We start from the raw sequence: 20,605 nt of genomic DNA, 5'->3' as shown, positions 1-20,605 counted from the left end.
TACTGAGAACAGAGGTGTGAAGTTGTGTCAAATGCAGGTGTTGTGCTTGTTTAAAGCAAAGGAAAAAACCTCAGCCCTAACTACACCATTTATCTCCTCTCATCCTCATGTCCCCAGGCTGAAAATAATCACACAGACCTGTCATTTATCTCAGTTTTCAATGGTCAGATTTGCCAAACCTTCCAAACACTAATGCAGCAGTAACTATACTCAAATGTGTGTTTTGAGTGGCCTTTGCCTGCTTGTTGCTGCAGGAAGTTATCTCTGCTCCATCAGTGTCCTTCCGCATGAGGATCTTCCAGTGCCTTTTAATTGCACTTCACTTTATCACTTCTAAATAGTCATGGCTGGGCACCTACTGGCATCACTCCAGCCTTTCACTGTGGTCAGAAAGGCATGAAGAAATGACTCTCTACCTTAAGGAAAAAAGGCCTGCAGAAGGCAGCCTGGTTACCATGCCTGGTAACCAAGTGAAATCTTTCTTGTGGTTTTAAATGTCAGTGATGGGTCACTCTCTCAGAGCATTGTGCTGCTCCATCATGTCTTCTGTGGGGAAAAAGGAGCACCTTTTCATGTGCAAAACCTCTGGGGGAAATAAGTGACAGATGGCTTGGGATTAGTGAAAACAAGTTTTCAGTGATTCTAGCTAGGAGAAGAGTTTTGTAGCTTTAGTGAAATCCAGAGCAGTGCTTTAGTCCAGGGAAGAGGTTTCCCAGTTCTGGTGGCCCACAGCTGACAGTGCTACATGGGCACGATCCAGCACATCCTCTTTTGTCTTCCCTGTCAGTTGGGATCTTTCACAGTCAAGGTGCTGTCAAGGGCTCAGTCGTGACTGGAAACTTCTGAAATAGGGGGAAGATCTCTTGTTGCTTAGGGAATTCCCATTTGGGTCTAAATCTGGGTTTCTAGGCTGGTGTTGCTCAGTGTGGCAAGTGACTAAGGACTGTTCTTGCAGACAATTACAGCAATTTGGGTCTGTCTCAACCAGAAGTTGGGCCATTGCAGCCAGACTAAAGGATGACAGAGCTTTTAAAATGAGAATTAGGCAGAATTAGGCTGGGTATCAGTCTGTTTTTGGCAATTGTGGTGCATGTGTGTTGTGATTATTAGGGTGTAATGTAAGAAGTTTTCATAATTCCTTTGCACCAAGTGAAATGTTGATGAGTGAGAACTAATGGAGACAGGAAAAATACACAGGGAGATGATGGTGTGTGTGTGGAAAGTTCTCTGGAGAAACGTCACTGTGATAGATGGCCCTGGCTGAAAATAATGGTTTCCATGCTCATGACTTTATTTCTCCCTTTAATTTGTATTTGGTGGAATTGGTCCTGTCATGTGCAATGTGTCAGCATTTCCATTAAGCTAGAAATTCTGAGCAGACTCTGTGCTGAAATGAAGTGCTCTGGCAATGAGATAAGTCCATTTGTGCTGCAGGTACTTGTTGAAATGGGCTCTGCTGGTGGTTTCACAGCTCTTAACAGCCATGTGGACTATAGTTTGCCTGATTTCTTATTTCTGGGATGGCCCAAGAGCCAGTCGTGCTTCAGCTTCCCAGAAAATTAACTTACAGCATTGTTGTCAGACTTTGATTAAAACCAGTTTACTGCCAACAAAAAGCTCAACTTATCAACCCAGAGCTCAGGGGAACCCACAAGTTGAATGCATTAAAAGGTCTCAGCTGCCTAATTGTTGTATCTTATTTCTGCAATGAAATTGGTCCTCATGTTTCTCAAGCTTGTTGTGTATGATTAATAAAACGTATTAGGCCAAAGAGAGTAATGTGGCTTGTGGAGGTGGTTGTAAGAAAGGCTGGGACATGAATAATGCTTCTAGGCAGAGCACAACAATTGAACAGGCTCACTTAATTCTCTGCTCCTCTTTTGCATGTTACAATACCAGCACAAGGGGCAGGTGGGTTTAGACACAGACTTGGCTTCTTTTACAGCTGTCTGCAATTCACTGGAGCTGCAGACCACAGGAGTATGTATTACATTCAAGCTGCCAACAGGTGATAACAATTCTAGTGAGCCTGTTAACCCTGTTGTGTCTTTGGAAGAAGGAAGATAGGATTAGCTGAGCAGGGGTCCACATGTGTACTTGGAAAGGAAGCCTTGGTGCTTGGATAAGACATAGAGATCTGCAAGTTGAATGATTTTGTATGAAAGCAGAGAGAGGAAAATGGGAGAGACTGGCAAAGGGGGCTGACAGAACAGTAAGACAAGGAGAATGAGCATGATATTGGGTCATTGTAGCTTAATACCTAGTGTGACTAATTAGTTTTTCCATTCTCACTGCCTGTCAGTGGGTACCTTCACTGTCAGTCGTGACTGGTGAAGGACAGAATTTTGTCACATGGTGAGCTCTTGATATGGGCTTTGGTGGTTTCCTCTGTCTGCCACTGTCAGAGCAGTGATGTCCTGCTTCTTGGTCTGATAAGCTGCACATCACAAGGCTAAAAGTTGTGCCACATACTCTTCAGGAGGGCGAGGGGAGAGAGAGAAAGACCTGGTAGTGCCCCAGTGGTTCTCCAAGGCTTTACCTCCTTCTCTGTCAGAGAGGCTCGAGCTGGGTTTATGGCTACCTCTGCTTCTGCCAACTTTTTGTCTTCTTCTCAGGAGCAGGACTGGTGGGCCAGGGAATCACGGTGGGTGCTGCAGCCCACTCTGTGCCACCTGAGAGGCACAGGCACTGGTGACTGCCAGGTCCTGCTCCAGATGGGTTGTCCCACACTGCTGCTGGGAAAGTGCCTGTTTCCCACCTGAATATAATTTTGCAGCTCACCTCTTGAGTATTTTGAGATTGAAAAGAAAATCTCTTAAGTATTTTCTGTCATGATGCTTTTGTACAGGACAGACTCTTGGTGTAACCCAAAGAACAATTCAAATTGTGCGTTTGGTCTTGTATAGGAATTTGGTCTGGAAAATAAGTAACTTGAGGGTGTTTTTATGACCATATGTACCATGAGGGTGTTTTTATGAGTATATTTACTATGCTTTCCCCCCCCTTAATTGCAAGAACACTGTTGGTGACCCCATACTGTTTTTATTTGCACTGAAAGCAAAGTTAAGCAAGGCAAGTGTATTAGACTGCAAACTTACCCATAATTTTCTGTGGCCTTGTCAAAAATGTCTAGGAAAATGCTGACTATTTGTTGAACAATCATTGTGAGAATTACTAAAAGGCAATGGGAATTGGAGTGAGCTATTTGCACATTGCCACAGAAAAAAAAATTAAAAAAAAGCTAGCAGCATGACACTGCTGTTTCAGATTGGCTATTTAGTGAAATGCAAGGTTGATGGAATGTCACTTGAGCTTTTTAGCACCAGATGTGATTATAGATGAAAATGCTGCTGTTTATTGTGTGGGTTTTCACTCACAATGTTCATAGGGCACTCTTTGTAATAATGATGATGTCTGCTTTCTGATTAATCTATGAACAGTTTTTCTTCTGGAAATAGCAGTTGTGATGCCACTGAACAGTTCTTTATTCTCTTTCTCTTCACTGAATATGGAAAAAACCAGTTATGTTTAGAGCCTCATAAATTGGAATTTAACTTCAGAATATGAATAATATTTGTTTAAAATTCCAAATTTCAGCAACAGGATTGAAATGAAGAAGGTAAACAATTTTACTACAGACTTTAGAAATGGAGCAAAGAGGGTATTTGCCAGCTCAGTGAAAAGCTCGATTTCCTAAGTTGGAAATTGCAGCTGTTATTTTGGGTCTAGCCTTCTTGACATCAATTTGTCATAGCTTTTCTTCTTTGATGAGAAAATAATGCTTTTCTTGGTTCTTCTCTAATAGCTGTAACACCTGTGATATTTCTGTGACTTGGTCTTTCTGACTTTGTGAAGTCTTTGATGTTAATGATAACTTTCCTCAGCTGCTTGACTTGGAATCTACAATCTGTATGCCCCTGTCATGTGCTGGAGGAAGAGAAGAGGTCATGATTTAACCAAGTGGGACTTATACTACATTTTCTATCACTTCTCTGTCCTGGAATAGTTTGTGTTTGTACTCTTAATGGTGCTTCTTTAAGCAATATCCATTTTTCTTTTCTCTAATAACTTGTCTTCCCAAACATTTTTGCACTAGTTTTCTCAGTTTATTGATTTTTATCAGTAAAATATTTTATTATGCAGTTCTTTCCTTCTCTTTTTGGCATCAAATGCAGTTTTATTCTTCATTCATTTACCTTTCATTTTTATTGGTTTTGGGAGGGATTGTGTTGTGTGTGTAACAATAGGTTTCAAATTATGACATATTTTGAAATTTTGTTGTGTTTTTCACTGAGTTTCTCCTTAGAAATATATTTACTTCAGGTCTGCTTTACTCTTTTTCTTTTTTTTTTTGTTTTTGCCAATACATAATAGAAAATTAATCACTCTTTATATAAGCCTTTTCTGTGCTTCAGCTTTGCAAATCCGAGCTCACCTACCAAATCCAAGTGCAAAATATGAAGCATTTTATTTGTTGTTGGGTGACATCTGTCTTACAGAACCATGGAATTGTTAAGACTGAAAAAGACTTCTGAGATCAAGTCCGACCCCCAACCCAGCGCTATCCTGTTCACTACTGAACCGTGTTGTATTTTATGAACACATCCAGGGATGGTGGTTCCACCACTTCCCTGAGCAGCCTGTTCCAATGCCTAACTGCCGTCTCAGGGAAGAAATATTTCTGAATATTTAATGTGAAACTCCCCTGCTGCAGCTCGAGGCCATTGCCTCTTAGTGTTGGTGCTTTGGATATGGGAGAAGAACATTGTAAGAGACTGTAATGCCTTGCAAGGAAAATTTAAGAACTCAGGAGTTCTCTGAAATAGTAACTCCTCTGGGAAGTCAGTGGCCCTTGGCTCCAACACTGACTTCTGAAGTAAGGGCAATGCTGCTTGTGAAGTGTTTTGTCAGTGCTGCACAGAGGTGCACCCTCCTCTTGCTCCTCCAGTGTGCTCCCATGTGCCTTGGGATGTGCTGCAGGATGGGATTAGCAATCTGTATCTGCAGCCTTAGAGTTGTACAGTATCCCCCAGTCACAGCCAGGTTTTTTCCTTCTAACTGAGCCCTTCTTTCCAAGTGTCTTTAGCCACCAGACAGACGCTCCTCATCCTTGCTTTATCTGAGTGTGTCTCAGTAACGCCTCAGATGAGCAGGGCTTCCACAATTCATTTTGAGAAGTGGTCAGGGTAGAATCATGGAATTGATTGGGTTGGAAAAGACCTCCGAGATCATCAAGTCCAACCCTTGGTCCAACTCCAGTCCCTTTACCAGATCATGACACTCAGTGCCACGGCCAATCTCAGTTTAAAAACCTCCAGGGATGGGGAATCCACCCCCTCTCTGGGCAGCCCATTCCAATGCCTGATTACTCTCTCTGGAAAGAAGTTTTTGCTGATCTCCAACTTCATTTTCCCCTGGCAGAGCTTGAGCCCATCGTGCCCCCTTGTCCTATTGCTGAGTGCCTGGGAGAAGAGACCAACCCTCACCTGGCTAGAACTTCCCTTCAGGTAGTTCTAAACAGTGCTGAGGTCACTTCTGAGCCTCCTTTTTTTCCAGGCTAAACACCCCCAGCTCCCTCAGCCTCTCCCCACAGCACTTGTGCTCCAGTCCCTTCTCCAGCCTCGTTGCTCTTCTCTGGCCCTGCTCCAGCCCCTCAAGCTCTTTCCTGAACTGAGGGGCCCAGAACTGAACACAACACTCAAGGTGTGGCCTCACCAATGCAGAGCACAGGGGTAGGGTCACTGCCCTGGGCCTGCTGGCCACGCTATTTTTGATACAGGATGGGATCCCATTGGCCTTCTTGGCCACCTGGGTGCACTGTTGGCTCATGTTGAGCTTCCTGTCATTTAGTACCCCCAGATCCCTTTCTGCCTGGCTGCTTGGACAGATGCTTGGACTTCAAAAGTATTTACAACTTATTACTGAAACGTTTAGAAGAAGCAAAGCTTAAAAAATGAGAAAGTATATTGGGCTTGCAAGGCAAGTTTTGATAGTGGGAGGGCTCCAGTGGTGGCTTCTGTGAGAAGATGCAGGGGTAGCCTCATGTTGTGCAAACCCAATTTTCAGCTGTCTCCAAGACTGACTCACCACTGTCCAAAGCTGACACCATGAGCAGCACTGGTGGTGCCTCTGTTATAACCGTAAGGAAGAGAAGTGAGAAATATGGGAGAGGAACAGCCATGCAGACTCATGATCAGTGAAGGAGGAAGGGGGAGAAGGTGCCCCAGCCACTGGAGCAGAGATTCTCCTGCAGCCTGTGGTGCAGTCTATGGTGATGCAGCTGTGCCCCTGCAGCCCATGGAGGCCCTCAGTGGAGCAGAGACCCATCTACAGCCCATGGAGAACGTCATGGTGGAGTAGATTCCTAGCTGGAGCTGTGACCCTATGGGGAACCCACACTGGAGCACTCTGTTCCTGAAGGACACACATTGGAGCAGTTTGTGGAGGACTGTATCCCATGGGAAGGAATTCGCTGGAGCAGGGGGATAGTGTGAAGAAAGAGCAGCAGAGATGAAGTGTTAAGAACTGACTCCCATTCCCCATTCCCTTGCACTCCTGGGGGTGGGGAGTATGAGGTAAGTCTAGGAAGAAGAGGGAGTGGGGGCAAAGTTGTTTTTAATTTTGTTTTTATTTCTCACTCTCCTACTCTATTATTAATAAGTAGCAAACTAAATCATTTTCCCAACTCAAGTCTGCTTTGCCTATTACACTAACTGGTGAGTGATCACCCTATTGTTATCTTGACCTATGAGGTTTTCCATCATAATTTCTCCCACTGTCCTACTGAGGATGAGGAGTGAGAGAGTGTCTGGCTGGGCAGGTGGCCATGAGCCAAGGTCAGTGCACCACACAAGGCTTAGTCACTAGCAGAGTTATAATAGGAAAGATGATGGTGTAAACATCAGATGCTAAACTATTAAGGCATTTTATGCTGATGATACATCTCTGGGTCTTCTGACTTTAATCTTACCGCTGTGTACTGAGCTCTGAAAATTTCATTTCCACTCATTCTATTCTCTCAGCTGTCAATAAGTACTGCTGAGCAAACAAAAGTAAGTGCCTTTTGGATTGATTTTTGTCTCACTTCTACCACAGTCCAACAGAGTTTATATTGTCATAGCAGAATGTTTGTATCTAGTTGTGCTTATATTTTAGATACCTATCTGTACATCTGAAAAAGAAACCATGGACAATCCCCCTGAAATCCTTTTTGTGTTGGATATATGATCTCTGAAGAATACAACCCTCTCTTCTGTGCAAAACAAGTGGTCACATGCAGAACAATGTGCTTATTACATAAATGTCTTGTTGTACTCCATCTCTTATGTGAGAGGAGTGTTGTGTGGAATAAACAGATGAGTGAGCCAACTACTGAAAAGCTCTGGCCTGGCTCCTTGCATTTTTCTTCAACTTTCTTGAAATACTCAAATCAGGAAGATTAGAATCAAATACCACCATTTACTGTATTGTTAGGGCTGCCTTCTTAATAAGGCAAGTTAGTGCCTGCAAAGCTATGATACTTTCAGGAGCTCTGCCTACTCCCAGGTCTGAATATCTACCAGCTGCACAGAGTATCATAGTCTTTATCACTGTCATTCTTGTGTAATCAACAGTGGCTGCCAATTTCATGGTGCTATAGATAGTAAAAATAAAAATGTACACTTACACACAAACATCTTGATGCATGTGTACATTGCTCTGTGTGTGTGTGAAGCTGTGAATATATACAGAACAAATTATGTGGGTTTTTTCCTTGAGAAATTAATTTCTTAATAATTTCCCATCAACAGAACATCTCATTATATGTAAATGTTGTGAAAGACCTTGTAAGATAGATAGACACATGATGGATAAAATGAAAAGTTGCTGTGGTAACTATAACCTGAAATAAATTTTTCTTTTGTGCACTCAAAATCTCAGTCTTTATCTTCTATTAGAATATTGTTTGCATATTATTTCTCTCTTTTGGAAAGAATCTGAATTGCTGATATACGAATGGAAATCCCATCTTGACTGAGATTGTGAAGTGCATCTTACACTAATGGATTTTTTTTTCCCTTTCTTGTGAGTATTTTAAGCCTCTCTCTTGTCCTGGTATCAGTCTGGTGTAAGGCAGAAAAAAACCCATATTCTCTGGTGGTCAGTGCTGCCCATAAGACCAGCTGCAGCAGTTTGGAACGGATGATATTGTTGCCTCCATTGGAGTTAATTTTGATGTAGGAAAGAGTTTGGGGTAGGGCACAGAGGAGAGAACAAGAAAGACTAAAGAAGATGCTAAGACACAGAGGGAATGTTTTTCTAAACACAAAACATTCTTTAGCTCTCAGCTGCAGCTGTCATCATCGCTCCACAGCACATTCTTGGAAAAACACATTTCAAATACTGCCTGTCAAATGAGCAAAAAGCAGCTTGAGCTCTGTGTGTACCAACCGCTTTGGTCCACGTTTCTATCCTTGGGACTCCTCTGTAGCTGTTATTTTCCGTAGGCATTTGTTGGCAGATGCATTCACGTCATGTTAGTCTGGGTCAGGAATGTGCTTGTGAAAAGAAACTCCCCGATGGTCCCTGCTCACTGTGCTGGGGTCGTATTGTTGAGCAGCCTTGGAGCACACAGCAAACACTGCATGTTTCTTATGGAGCTGAAGCAGAATATACACCCCAGGGGTTCACCTATTGCTCTCCAACTGCTATGGGCATTCAGTTCACAGGATCAGACTGGAGCTAGCCCAAAATAAAATCCCCCCAACCCATGCTGTGCTCTGTCAAATCACTCCTGCTGAGCTACACAGCTGATGAGATAAACTTAGCTTTTGTTAAACAAGCTCTTCCTGCAGTGTGGGGTTTTTTTTAATGTGTTTTATATGCAAGAAATAAGTTGAGCATCAGCTCCAAGAAGGCACTGGAAAATGCCAGTTTGCAGTGCTCATTTATTGAAGATCTTGTAATGATTACATAAAGGATGTGTATGGAAACAATGAAGACAAATATTGTGTGTGCTCCTGTTACATGATTTTTAGTCTAGCAAAAATCATTAGAGACTGATTCTTGTGGTGACCTGCTAAAATTGGATTGCTTGGCCAGAAAATGCAGGAACCATGGTTGCATGAAGGCATTATTACTGGCTAAGCCTCATGTTTTCTTCACAAATGCTGAAGTACCAAAAAGAAGGATATAAGGTCAATCTGCAAAATTAGTTGCAAATGCATGAGTTCCATTTTACTTATTCAGTAGAAACATATATAATATACATATATATAAAAAGCTGGCACAGAATTTCTACTGTTATTGCACAACAGCTTGCATTTAAAAAAACCATTGTGCTTAAGTGCAAATTGAGAATTAGCATATCTGGAAATAAAAAAAAGGAGGGGGAGTGTGTCAAAAAAAAGTGCAAAAAGCCAAATGCTTAGAATACATCTTCTAGATGCAATGTCATGACCAGTCCCAGATCTGGAGTTTACCCTTGGCAAACATTTTAGATACAGATGCTACCTGGTGGGTTGGCAATTTTTATCCCCCCTTCCAGTTCTAGTGCCTTCAATGCAGAGCTCAGCCTGGTAGAATTTGACTGAATTTGCACTGAACCAGGACCTCTTTGCTGCTTTATGCCCCACCCCAGGCCACGGCAGGGGGGTTGGAACTAGATGATCTTCAAGGTCCCCTTCCAGTCCAACCCATTCTATGATTTTATGATTTGAATGAGGAGCTGTCTGTGAAACAAGCTAGCCCAGACATTGTGAATTCCATCTTTCTTTTAGAAATATAGAAGTGACATTCTGGCGATGGCTCAAGGATGTTTTAACTTCCCATAATACTTTACAGGGTGATTCGGAATAGCAATACTAGACAAGGACTTTTTTTTTGAAGATAAAGATTAGGTGACTATTTACAAGCTTCATCTCAATTTGTTTAAGAAGGCTTATGGACTCCTGAGAAGATTCTAATTAGACACAAGGGGAACATTTTTCACAATTAGAACAATCAGCCATTGGAATAGTCTCCCCAGGGAAGTGGTGGGCTCCCCAACCTTGAACACTTTTCAGATCCATCTGGTCATCTTGCCTGGACTGTGCTTTTTACAAGAAATGTTGGACCAGATGTTCCTCGAGGTCCCTTCCAACATGATATTCTGTGATTCTGTGGACTGTTCTCTGTCAACAGACATTCCTGGTGGAACTGTGCTCTTGCCATTGGCCAGACCCCTCTTTGTGAGGGGTCTTTCCAAAGGCAAGTAATGAATGGGCACAGAGGAATCTGCTTGTGCTAGAATGAGGAAACCCATCTATACCTGTGATCTTGGCAATACATGTGATAGTTTCTATTCTCAGGCCTCTTGATTCAGTCTCTTTCCATGAGACCTTTCTTTTAAAGAAAAAAATCCCCATCATCACTGCTGGGTTAGAGAAAATATAAATAAAGTCTATGAATAATTTATGTTGAAAGGGACTTCTGGAAGTTATCCGGACCAAACCAGTGCTCAAAGAAGGGCTGATACCAATGCTTCATCCTTTTTTGTTTTTTTTTTTTTTTTTACAGTGGCCAGCAACAGAGAGGAGAAAAAAACCTAGAAAGCACAACTATCTTACCCTTTGAACACCTTGTTCAGCTTCTTACAATCAAAGGTTTAGTACTTTGGAACACGGAAGTTTCATTTGAATCACCTCTTAATAGCCACTGATAAACCTGCTCTCCGTAATGACTTCAATCTCCTTTGACTTTTTTTTTAATGTGTGTGTGTGTTTGTAATCTAAAATAAACTGCAGTGATGAGTTGTGTGAAAAAAAACCTTGTGCTGGTGGTTGTAACCAAATTTTTGGTAATTTACATATCAGCCCCTGAATAAACCAAGTGGGCTGAAATGAAAACAAAGAAATAAAAAGGCAAATATGGTGGTTTGGGTGTTCTGCTGGTGTGGCTCTTGTTTTCTTACAGGGAGACCCCGGAATAAAGGACAATAACTTCAGCAGAGTGAGGGATGTTGGAAATGAGGAGGCTTGCAGAGATATTACAGGCTGGAGGCACAAGGTGTAACATCCATACTGGAAGATTTCATGTATGAGGTGCCTCAAGCCATGAGTAGCGGGACAGAAACCTTGTGGCCAGGCATGAAGATGAGGCAATGTGGTAAAATGATAATGGAGAAAGCAGCAATGTAGTGGAAAAGAGAGTACATGGACCTTCTTCATCACAGCACCTGGAACTGAAGTGCTGAGAGCAGGAGGCATTACTGTGGTGGAGCTGAAGAAAACAGTCAACACATAGCAAGGGAAGCAGAAGGGGAAAAGATGAGCAAAGGACCTCACTTCAAAAGAGAGGCAAAAGTCTAAAGACTAGTAGCTCAAGGCTTCAAGAGGGGGAAGGAAAAAAGCAATACAGAGACATATTAAATCGTAAAGAAAAAATGAAATAGCAAGCTGGTCAGGCTACCTGGACAGCCAGTGAACATTAGGCCATTTGCTGAGGTTGCCAAGGCCATCAGTGTCAACAGAGCTGGTTGCAGAGGGCACCCCAACAGCACTGGAATCTGTCCCAGGAAGGTGTGCGTGATGCTGCTGCCCTTTTTGCCTGCCTCAACTTGGCCCCTGAATGCCTTATCATGGTCATGAGAACAGTAGTGCTTAGCCTAACAGCTCAAAAAGATCCAAATATCTTTTATCTGTGTGTTAGTTGACAAATAATTGATTTACCCTTCACAGTCATGTATATGGTACTCTTTTTGCCTGGCTACAGGTGCCCAAACAAACTGATCCAAAGGAGGAGCTGTAACAACATGTGCCCAGGATGAAAGACAGTAGGGACAAGATCTCACCTGCCCCGAAAAGGGAACATCCAGGAATGTGAACAACCCTGGTTGAGGAAAAATTGGTTAGGTTGTACTAATGAATGGGAGGATCATGGATTGCAGCCCTGAGGAAGCACCTGGGATAGGGTGCTGAGGCTGAAAAAAATCCTGAAGGTCATAGGTAGAATCAGCAGTGAACTTTTCCCTGTTAAGACAAGTGTCAGTGCCTGAAGTGATTTAAAAAACACTGTGAAAGTGATATTCAAGAAAAACTATGTTCAGATGACCTTTGGTAAATACTTTCAGTCTTTGGAAGGAAGTGCCAAAGACATAAAATTATTGCAGATCAGTACAGTCAGTACAAGGATTATGGTTAGAAGGAAAAGGGGACTCATCTGAGGGTGGATAATGCTGAAGATATAACTTTCTGGGATCACACTTAACAAGGCTTATGAGAAGAGATTTAAACTAAGAAATGAGTAAAATGGTTTGGGAGAGTAGTGAAATCCTTACAGCTATTTTAATAACAAAAAGAGAAGGGCAAAAAGGAAGAGTACTGCCGCCAACTACAGTCAAGTGGGCAACATCAATAGTCAAATTATTTACTTGGATATGGTTAGAAAGTATATGATCAATAGTAGACAACAGCCAAGCCCATGTGTTCATATCAAGCAAGTGAATTGCAGGTGACATGCAGAGCATGAAACTGAACATGACATTGGCTGCATCGAGGTGGAAGAGCAGCAGTGATTATTACATGACAGGAGCAATCATGTTGGAAATGTGGTGCACAGAAATGATAGAATAACAATTTAAACGTGCCAGAGGAGTAGAAACATATTTTAAAGATGTTAAGAAAAAAATGTGATAATGTGCATAATGTAGATTAGTTTTGTTCCAAATTATTCCAGGAAAAGATGTCAAAGGAGGCCCTTCTGGGACAGACTGGGAAGTTGAATTTAGGTATGAATAAAGAATTATTGAATGATGATAGAGAGAGAAATACTCAAGAGATTTGTATCACAGGAAATTTTCTTAGTCATCAAGACTGAAAATCATTAGCAATCACACGCCATGTGTGTGACAACAGCAGATCTGTTTAACTCCACAGTCAATGAACCCGAGGGGGATATGACTTAAAATTTTGTTTCTGTGACTAACATTAAAATTTATAGGAGATAGTTGCAGATAAAAACCCTTGAGTGAGCAAGTTAGGTTGATTTACTTCATGTGACCTGAAACACAAGTCTGTGACACTTGGTTTGAAAAGGGAAAATCATGCAAAACTGAAGGGAATTAAATGGTGAAGAACAGACCAAGAAGCTCAAGATTTAATTTTAAATGAAGCTGAGAATTTCTTTATGTTAAAGATGTAAAGGTGTTGGGGACTTCTCTTCTAAAGCAAAGGAAACAGCCCTGACCGCTCTGGAAATAAGGGTAGATTCTTTTGAAATGGTCTTTAGGACACCCTCGAAGGATGGGGAGAGATGTTTGCCCTGCAAAAAGACCTGTCTTAAGGATCAAGGAGCTCAGGGAGAAAATTGGAATTGCCAACAGCTGTGCGATTGCACAACTGGTCTTGTAAAACACCTTTAAATGCTGAGCAGTGGGGTATCTAATTAGTGTGAGGGGAACAGCTGTGGTGAGAACAGTCCTCTGCTGTAATGGCCTCATCATGTTCCTGTGGATTAGGAGAGCTGGGGGAGCTTGTGGGGTTGGTGTTTGGAGTCCCGCATGCTCTGTAAGTAAAAAAAGTGTATGTGCATAACATTCACTAGAGAGAAACATTTGGAGGTTGTTTTTTCCTTTTGCTTTTGTTTTTCTGTTGGATTTGGTTGGTTGGTTTTTGTTGCTGGGTTTGGTTGTGGGTTTTTTTTGTGTTTTTTTTTTTTTTTTTTTTTTTTTTTTTGTTTTTTTGTTTTTTTTTTTTTTTTTTGTTTTTAAACAGTGGGAGGATTTTGGTCCAAGGTGAGCCAGGCCAGGCTTGTGTGTTGGCTCAGGTACTCCTGTGGCCTGAGTTGTCTGTCTGAGGCAGAAGGGGATCAGTCTGAGCGGTGAAAAGATTAAAGCAGTAAAGCCAACAAAGTCTTTCAGTGGCAAGTCCCAGGAAATTTTAAATATCAGTCTCACTGTTAGGTAAAATAAATTCACATCAGAGGATTTAGCAGGTACTTGGACAGAGATAGAAACTCATGAATCTGTCCTGAATGCAAAGTAGACATTCAAGGTGAGTCCCATAGATTTTTGTGCCCCTTCCTTGGGAAGCGGTGGTGGGAATAAATGGACACACCAAAGGTACTTAAGGAGGATGTGCCTCTTAAATCCTGTGGTGGTTGTATCTGGATCAGAGAGCTGCTGGCTGTGATGATATGGTAGGAGTCAACTGTCATGAAAATGACTCTGCTTGACCCATGTTTATGCTGTCACTCAGATGAATGTCTGGTTTATTCCCAGTTTCTTTTTTTGTTTTGAGTTGGTTTTGTGTTTTGGTTTTTTTAGTCCCCATTTGCTTGGGGAGCACTCTTCAGCCTTTTGAGGCCAATGTAATATCTGTATTTCATTACTTCACTAGTTTATGCTTGAAAAAACTCAAGGTTCTTGACTTTGCACCCTTGCAAATGGAAAAAAATGAATTTGTGGGCAGTAACTCTGCATATAGAAGCTGTAGATCAGATTCTGGCTGTCTTGTGGTCTGTGAAGCCTCTCTGGGTAAACAGTGGGCCACCTGTGAAGATGTGGGCTGTGGTGATGTGAGAGGAGAGAAGATCATGATGATGGAGTTAGAGCAATGAAATTACCACAATGGGTGGGACATAAAATGAAAGGAAGAAATAGAGATACGCCCCTAAAACACTAGGGAGGAAATGGTAGCAAATGTGTTGGTCTCTTGCTGGATTAGTTAAAGGATTATTTTGTATTTGCTTTTTGGGTAACTTAGCAATGCTTTAAATGTATATACAGCCAGACCAAAAAATGCATTGCTGAGTGAAGTGGTGCCTCTCATCATGCCTCTCTCCCTGGCAACAAAGACCAGAGTCATCTGGAGCACATTCAGACTGACCTGCTCTGCATTGTTTCCGCAACATGATGCCAAGCAAATGGCAAGCTGTGCTAATTGGTCAGCAGGGGATTTCCTTGTATAAAAAAGGCCCTCAAAAGGCTCAGAAGTGACTATAACTTAATGCAGCTTAATGACAGTGGCCTATATAGCAGGAAGTGTTTGTATTTAAGTGGAAGTGCTAAGGGGGTAGAGACCTGTCAGCTTTCCTGGCTGTGTGTGTGGGCTGCCCTTTCCCTGCCTGCAGTGACATCCCCTGTGTGCCAGCATGTTCCTGCATTGTCCTCCTGCAGTTGCATGCAGAGGGGACAGCAGCTCAGTGGAACAGAGAGAGACCTAATGGAAAGTTGCTCTCCTGAGGTGCTGGATTGTGGATTTTACTTCTTTAACTGTGCTTCAAGCCACTTTCACAGACTGACTCACCATTGGCCTTCATTTTCTCTACCAGAGCTTGGGGAAGATCCCATCTTTAATTGTTTTGCATCATTAACTTGCTTCATTTTATCTCAGTGCATTTGACCTCGTGTAATTTAGTGAAAACAGCTCACTTTGTGATCTCCTGCAATGCTGATGATCACATCTGAACTTCCCTGCTACAGCAATGGAACTCCAGGAGTTTCATTTGAGCAAGGAGACTTTCTCTGCCAGAATATTTGTCTGGTTGTGCCATGTAGAGACAGAAAGAAAGAAACTGATAAAGGGGAACAAGGGAAGGAGTTTACTTCATCCTTGCCTATTACATGGTGAACTGCTGTGGGTAGAAATAGTCCCTATGATCTTTCTGCATCAGATAGGTGTTGCATGTTGAGTGTACCATCTGACAAGAAATCCTACCCATGCTTTCCTGGGCAATTTAATGGGAAGATGTGGTCTGCACCACCTTATGGCCATGCTAAATGTAAAGTTCCTGTTTGTACAGTTCCCTAAACAGCCTGAAAATATGAGTTCTCTATTATTTAAAACCAGCTTGCCTTTAGGGTGTTTGAATATTTGTAATTACCTGAGTCCTACTTCCTTTATAGCCATGTATTCCACAACAGATGGGAATGAGATGGGATCACACTGCCACTGTGTGTACCCTTGGAAATGCAGGATACATAACTGCAAGTGGCCTCACATTTCTTATTGAAGATATGTACTGATTTTTTTCTTTTTCTTTTCTTTTTTTTTTTTTTCTCTATGAGAGTGAAAGAAAGCATACAGGACAGCAAAAAAGATGAGATGTTTACAGAAGCAGAGGAATCAGAAATTCTGTCATAACTTTCTACTTTGCAAAGCATCTCAAGTGGCTTCTGTGTTGCCTATATTTAAAAAAAAATCAAGCTGCAAGTGAACTGCATAAACAGTTCTAGATTTACTTTTCCAGAAGCAGGAATGGGACTGGACATCTGATAGGGATTAACAGAAGCATTTGGGTATAAATGGATGGCTAGGCAATGCAGCAGAGACAATTTGTTAGCATGAAAAATGCCAGGGGAACAGGAGTATCTTCAGGTCCTGAGTTCTGCTCTTGCTCAGAAAAAAAAATCCGCCATCATGAATCCCAGGTATTTGGGTCTGAAAACTCTGAAAAGAATTATTTGTGACACTTTTGCCCTGTGCTTGGATCCACATTTGTGTGGCCTATGTTTCTTTTTCTACTTGTCCTGGTCTCAGTTGAGGCTCTAAAGCTTCTCTACTCAGTGCCTGGAGTTTGCATTGATTTTACAACCAAATCACACAGCAGAGGCTCCCAAAGTGTTTTTCTTTTGATTGTTATAGTAATTTTTTTGTTTTGTTTTTACTTTCAAAGCTGGCTAGGACACTTCCTACAAGTCCTTGGATTTGTCACATGGGAACCTCTTCAGTCCCTTTCTGGCCTTGTTACAGGAAAGTAGCCAAAACATCTATTAATTTCAACACTTTCTCCTCCCTGTCTTGTTGTTTCTGTATTTTAGTGGCTTTCTTCTCTGGATTTCCAGCCTTCTCCAACTGCCTCTCTCTGTTGAGACCAGTCACATGAAGCTGTTGCTGTCTGAGTTTCAGGCAGTTACACAATATTTATTGAGGGAGTTGTACACCTTCTGGACTGTAGTCGTACAGCTCTGAACTGGGTGTTCCAGTAAAGAGGCAAGACAAATATCCAAGTTCCTGGGCTGCTTCTCTTGTAAATGTGTCTGTCTTGTGTTCTCACTGCTCTATGAACCTGAATGATTTCTAACCTGCTGCCCACAGACATGCTGTCTGTAGAATTTAACAGAAAATGTATGAAGACAACAAAATTTAAATTATGTTGAAGTGTAAATAATTTTTCATTATTAGAATAAGGTTCCAGTCATTGACCAGTTTCTAACTTCAGAGCAGAATTCTTGCTGCCCTGTGCCCTTGCTTTGTCCTTTACACCAGTGCAGTATGAGGGGCTACAGCTTTTGGAAATGAGGGCATTTTGGCCACTTTACACAGTAGCATGCAGTTAAAAAGGTGGTGTGAAGAGCAACTGTGAACAAAACCTTTAGTCTGGTAAGCAGATACAAGACCAAATCAAAAATAGCTATTATAATTAAGGTTGTTACTTTAAATAGAGAGGTGAGTGACTATTTCCATAGTGCTTGATATTGCTCATGACTCCTTAGAATTTAATCCTGAAATAAACCCCACAACACACCAAGAAAGAAACAGCTTCTCTAGAAATTTTTACCTGTCACTGAGGCCTGTAACATTAGGTATTATAAGCTCCCCTGATTTCTGGTGATCTGTAATTTCTCCTCCCTTCATGTACATTTTCAAACTTCATAGGGGTCTCTGCACGTCATTTTAAATTACAGTCCTTTCTGACCTTTGCTTGGGAGGTCACACTGCTGAACTCTCTAGACTTTCGACTTTAATTGAAATGCTCTGGAGCCTCATTCAGCTGACAAAATTTGACATAAACTACTTCAATCTTGAAACAGCCATGAGGGGGAGCAAATGTTATGTTCCCTTCTCCTTTGTAGGAAGCCTCTTTTGCTGCTGGTGGCTGCCTGTCCCAGCAGCCTCACACTCCATAACTGACTGTTAACCCAAAGGAAAGCTGAATCACAACTCTGTTTCCTTCTCCCACAGACCCAGTCTTTAGTCTGCTGTGTCCTCGTTGGCTTTCTTGGATTATCATCCTAGTAACGATCTTTATGTGAATCAGCCTTTGACTGGAACTCTCCTGTCACATGTGTGAGTCAGTGTCTAAGTCATGCACTAAGTCTCTAAATCACCAGACACTGAGGGGCATCAGCCACAACATCACTGGCTGGGTGAGGAAGGTGATTGCCCCACTCTGCACTGGAGCAGCTTCTCCTGAGTCCTGTGTGTGGCTCTGGGTGTCACAGTATAAGAAGGATATAAAGCAATTAGTGTCTAAAGGAGATCTACAAAGATGGTGAAGGGTCTTGAGGGAAAGCCTTAGGAGGAGTGTCTGAGGAGACTTGGCTTGCTCAGCCTGGAGAAGAGGAGACTGTCATTTCAGTCTATAGCTCCCTCATAAAAGAAGCAGAGGGTCAGCTACTGATGTCTTCTCTCTGGTGACCAGTGACAGGATGCAAAGGAATGGCATGAAGCTGAGTCGGGGGAGGTTTAGGTTGGATATCAGGAAAAGGTTCTTACCACAGAGGGTGTCTGAGCACTGGAACAGGGTGCCCAGGGCAGTGGGCACCTGATGAAGACTCACAGCAGTGTCTGGACACAGTCTCGGGCACACGATGTGACTCGGAGCCGGCGGAGCGGACGCCGCTAGAGGGACCCGCCGGCCCGGGAAGCGTCGCCGAGACCCAGACCCCGGTCCTAAACAGTCAATAATCCATCACTCCTCTTTTGCTTTTCCTTGCACAGCCAAGGATGAGAGAAGGCAGAGCACGTTGTCACTTCATAGCCTTCCTCATTCCCCTTGAGGATCTGTAAATGAGAGCTTTTTTGCTTGGTTACACAAAATAAGTTAAACCTTCTAATGAAAAAACTCTTCATTCCTGGTGTGCAGTGTATTATAGGTGAAAACAGTCAGAGCAGGGAGTGGGGTGAGTAAAGTGGGTGGTTCAGAGGAGTGTTACTGGTTTTATTTTCTGTTAATCTAAATTGCTTCCTTTTATTTCTATTTTATGTCTTCTTTGCAGGTTTAGAGCTTGGAGGGCGTTTCAGTTGCTTTTTGTTATCTTTGTCCAGCCTGAGAAAAAAAGAGGAGCAGTGGAGTAAATTGGTTAAGAAGTGCTTTAATACCATGTTCACTGAGATGGACACTCAGGTGAAGGCCAGGCTGGCAGGGGCTGGGGAGGACTGGCATACACCAGGGTATTTAACAAGGAGAAACAGGAAAAGTCATAGTGGTTTGACTGTCTAACTTGTATTTGTGAAATGCAAGCTGAGCATATATCCCTGCCATGCCTAAAGCAAGGGATAAAGTCTCCATTGAGGACTCCATGTACTTAAGGTGGCTTTTGAGAGGGCAAGAGGGCATCATTGGAATGTAAATGAGATTTTAAAAGGTGTATTTTCATGCTGCTCGTTTCTTTTTTTTCCTATCTGCTGTTTGTAGCCTTTAAAATCTCAGTACTTGCAGTTCACCAGTCTCACTGCCTCGTGCTGACCAGTATTGTCACACTAATCCTCAAGGAGGATCACGTGTGCTCAGATATACAGTGCAGTACTGACCCTGCGTGGGATGGAGATAACAAAACAACCTCCTCTCCATCTCAGCTTCTGGGAGGTGCCAGGCAGCTTCAAAGTCAACTGGCACTTTTGTTAGTTGGGTCTGAACTGTGATGAGTTCAATCAAGTTTACTTCAAGGCTGTCTGGCTCAATAAGGAGAAAACTGCTCAGGCTTTGCCTCTCCCTCTTCTCCTTTTCCTTCCCATTTCCTGCTTAGCTTTGATCTACAAGCTTCCATTTTCATCCCTCAAACTGTAGTATGTGATTCCTTGTGCAGTTCAACAAAGGGGTGCTCAAAATCCTGCGCCTGGGAAGGAACAGCCCCATGCATTGGTATGTGCTGGGGGTTAGCAGGCTGGAAAGGAGCTTGACAAGAAAGAACCTGGGGGCATCCTTGTGGAGAGAAAGCTGAACAGAAGTTGACATTGTGCACTTAAGGCAAAGAAGAACAATTGTGTTTTGGCCTGCATTGGCAGGAGTGTGAGCAGGCCAAGGGATGTGAAGCTTCCTCTCTGCTCAGCACTGGTGAGGCCACATCTGGAGTGCTGGGTACAGTTCTGGTCTCTTTGGTGCAGAAGAGAGACATGGTGATACTGGAAAGAGTCCACTGAGGGGCCACTAAGATGTTGAAGGGGATGGAGCAACTCCTCTGTGACAGAAGGCTGAGACATGGTGCCATTCAGCCTGGAGAAGAGAAGGGAACACTTATCACTGTACATAAATACCTGAAATGAGGATGCAGGGAAGATGTAGCTGGGCTCTTTTCAGTGTGGCCTTGTGAAAGGATAAGAGGCCATAGGCCTGACACACAGGAGGCTCCATCTGAATTTGAGGACCCCTCCCTTACTGTGAGGGTGTCTGAGCACTGGCAGAGGTTGCCCAGAGAGTTGGTGGAGTCTCTGCTTGAAAATATTAAAAAGCACTCTGGACATGGCCCTGGACAGCCTTCTATAGGTGGCCCTGCTTGAGCAGGGGGTCTGGACCAGAAGCACTCCAGAGATCCCTGTTTTGTGATCCTCATACTAGTTCCCTCTGTGCTCTTGTTGTGTATGCTGAATGACTCCTCTCTCACTCAGTGAGGACCTCAGCTTGAGGTGTTGGCTGACTACTTCCT

Source organism: Pithys albifrons, chromosome 1 (assembly GCF_047495875.1).
Source record: "Pithys albifrons albifrons isolate INPA30051 chromosome 1, PitAlb_v1, whole genome shotgun sequence".
In the NCBI taxonomy this organism is placed as follows: Eukaryota; Metazoa; Chordata; class Aves; order Passeriformes; family Thamnophilidae; genus Pithys; species Pithys albifrons.
The sequence above is the reverse complement of the archived record's forward strand: the minus strand, read 5'-3'. Positions refer to the sequence as shown.